This window comes from Marmota flaviventris, unplaced genomic scaffold (assembly GCF_047511675.1).
Source record: "Marmota flaviventris isolate mMarFla1 unplaced genomic scaffold, mMarFla1.hap1 Scaffold_325, whole genome shotgun sequence".
In the NCBI taxonomy this organism is placed as follows: Eukaryota; Metazoa; Chordata; class Mammalia; order Rodentia; family Sciuridae; genus Marmota; species Marmota flaviventris.
The window spans coordinates 76,495-80,000 of NW_027288191.1; positions in this window are offsets into that span (position 1 = coordinate 76,495).

The following is a 3,506-nucleotide window of genomic DNA, read 5'->3' on the forward strand; positions in this document are numbered from 1 at the left end:
AGAGGATCAGGAGGAGCTTGAGAGAAGGATTGTAAGCTCATAGCGAGAGAAAGTAACCTCGCGAGACCCCTGTCTCCAAAAGAAAAGTTGTGATAGTAAAAGCAAATGGGACTCCGTTTTGTTTTATGTCTCCATTCTGTAAAACAACCAGGCCAAGTAGAAGGGTGATGACTGGGGCAAGATGTTCTTTTCCTTGTGCTATAGAAACCTTTAAGAACACGGAAATGGGACATTGTTTCTGTAACTAGCCCATAACGGGGGGGGGGGGGGGGGGGGGCGGCTATGCTTCTGTCACTGGAGTGGCTAGGCTGATTGTGATTGGCTGAGCGTCCCTCCGCCTGACTTCACTCTCCCGCTTCTGTAACATGGCTATGGCTTGCTTGCATTAGCTAGACGCCCCCTCCCCCCAAAACGTCCCTTTTGCAGGTTTCAGGCTTATAAGGGGCACCCTTGCAATTGTTTGGGGCTGGCCAGGGGAACAGCTTTATGTTCTTCTGCTCAGTCGCCACTACTTGTGCTTTAATAAAGGCTTGATTCCTTTCTACGTGAGTGGTCTGGAAGTCAGTTTTTGAAACCCTGGGACCAAGCTTTAACTAGAACAAGCAAGCAAGCCAGAAAACAAATGAATAGATAGATAGATAAATTGAATATGGGGATGTGGCTCAGTCAGTGGTCAAGTGAGCGCTTCTGGGTTCAACTCATAAATCAATGGATTTACCAAAAATGTATAAAAATATCTGTATAAAAAGGGGAGGGGATGTTGGTTTATCTCAGTGGTAAACTGTGTCTGTGTTCAGTCCCCAGTTCCAGGCTCCAGTCAGAAACCAGCCCCTGTGTGAGGGGCTGGTTTTTAGTTCCATCCCCACCAAGGAAACCCTGACATGAGTATGGGGAGCCTTATTTGTCTATTGGATGCCAAGGGTAGAGTGATTTCCATCTTGATCTGCCCCCCCCCCCCCCCCCGCTTTTTTTTTTTTTTTTTTCTGTGTGAGCAAGGTCTCTTCTAGTGTCTTGATTTTATTTATTTATTTATTTGGCCTAGTTGGAAACAATGCCTTTATGTTATTAGTTTCTTTTTATCTGGAGCCGAGGATGGAACCCAGGGCCTCGAATATGCTAGGCGAGCACTCCAACGCTGAGATATAAAGGACCCCAGCCCATCCCAGCCCAGCACGGCAGTCTGGCAGTCTTCATTTTTTTTTTTTTTTCCTTTCCCGTGGGCACTTTGAGATGAGATTGCCTTGCCTGTTTTGGTTGTTTGAGTCTCTCTTTGTTCACTACTTTTGTTTCTTTTGTGATGCTAGGCTGGGGAAGAGACCCAGGGCCTTGGGCATTGGTCCACAAACGGTCTTGATTGCTGGGCAACACCCTCACCTTTTTTCCTTTGTCTCTTCCCTTCCCCAGAAAGTAAACCCAGGAAGGGCCTCCCTCTCCTTCTCCCAGGCCCAAATTCATCCTGTTTGGGTTTTGTGCGCAGACCGGTACACACTAGACACACACACACACACACACACACACACACACACACACAGGAAACATCACTGTTTTGTTTTTGTTTGTTTCTCTCTTAACCTCATCCAGGCCCTCCCTCATAACTCTCAGGGGTGGGGGAAGGTGTTTACTATGGACCTCTAGTGGTGACAGCCTTGGGAGGGACTACTGCTGGGGAATTGGAGTGAGTGGGATGGGGGAAGTGTGGATTATAGTTCAAATTCCAAGGGTCGGGCAGAGGCACAGAAGCTATCTCCTAGGTGGGGCATGTTAAAGGCTAAGGAAAGTGATCAGATACCAGGGGTGAAAGCGATATGTCCTCCCCGCCCCCCAGTGCTTCCGGGGGACTTTACTGTATGGGGGAGGGGGGGCGGGGGAACAACCGCACTGAGGCCCGTGCCCATCTGTCTTTCCAGGGACTCAGTAGGCTGAGGGAAGAGAGGAAGATATGACGCGGCGGCTTGCAGCTTAGTGATCTCTATATGGATATAGATATACATATCTAAGTCTGTCTGTCTGTCTCTCTATCTATCTATCTATGTCTACACATGTAGATAGATTATATCTAAACTGGAAATGGAACTCAGGCAGGCCTTCCAAAATGACGGTAGCTTTGCGCCACCTAGCGTTCAGTGACTGCAACTAACGAGGCTGCCCTTTTCAGACCACAGACCACTCACTGTGGACTCCCAAGTTCCACAGGGTGGAAACCCGTCGCTATGCACATTCTCGTGTATATGCTTGTGTTTCTGACCCGGTGGCAAGATGAGATCCGACTGAAGAAGCCAAGCAAGCCTAAAACGTGTGTCCCACCTTCACCACTCCTAAGTGTGGAGGATTAGCTGACTGAGAAAGCCTTAGGGGAGGGAGCAGCTTCGGTCCCATAGGGGACAGTTGGGGAAGGCAAGGACCCTGAGTAGCTGCACAGTTGCTCTGGGATCCAATTTTACCTGTAGAACTACTCGGCGCTACATAAACCTCAGCCAGCCAGCCAGCCTGTGCTGCATTTTGTCCTGTCTTTATTGGTATTAGGTACTTTCCAGAAGAAATGGGGGGGGGGGGGGATTTCCCATCTCGTGTCAAGAGTCTCCCGGGACCGAATCCTCCTTGTCCATGCTTTCCTTGAAGATCCTTTAGAGATTCTTCACTTCGAGATGGACGGATGTGTGTGCTGCTGCAGGTTTGACAGCCATCCGGGAGGAAAAACAACCACCAAAAAAAAAAAAGTGTCCCAAATCATCTTTGTCATCATTCCACCATCCTTGGAAGAAGGAAGTCGATCCAAAAGTCCTGGAAGAGAACAGTAAGAGTAGTGAAAGATCAGAATGGTAGGACCGTGTCCAGCAACCACCACCTCAGCTACTCACCAGAGAAGGTGAGGTCCTGGGAGTACTCAGGCAACCTCCAGAGACCTTGAGCTTTAACCAGCAAATAGAGAAAGGAGAGAGGGAAGGGGAAGGGGAAGGGGAAGGACACCACCCCCCCCACCCCATGTGATAACACCACCACAGGGTTTATCACAGACTGAGATAGGATGTTGTCTCCTTTGATGTTAGCCAACATGAGCAATCAAGGGACACTCCCTCTCAAAAAAAAAAAAAAAAAAAAAAAATTGAGGTGTAACTCCGTGGTGGTGGTTAGGTACTTATGGATTCAATCCAGTGGAAATCATATCACCTTTCTTCCCTGTTTTAGGCAGACTTATCTGTCCTTGAGTCCACGCCCAGCGTAGTCTTGAAGTCACATAGACTTTGGAGACCAGAGGATGTCAGAAATGACTCTTATCAAAAGTAAGAAGCCGAATTACAACTGCGGCCAGGAAGAAGTGCAAGGTGGCCTTTGAATCTCCTCTACAAAACCTCCTGTTGTTGCTGACGTGCAGAAGAGTCCCTGTGTTTTTGCTTTGCCAGTGCTGCCATAAGCCTTTTTTCCTGTGTCTCAAGACCTTGCCATCCTTATTGGATTGGGCCAAGCTTTCAGCAACAGGAAGAGGAGAGAGAGAGAGAGAGAGAGAG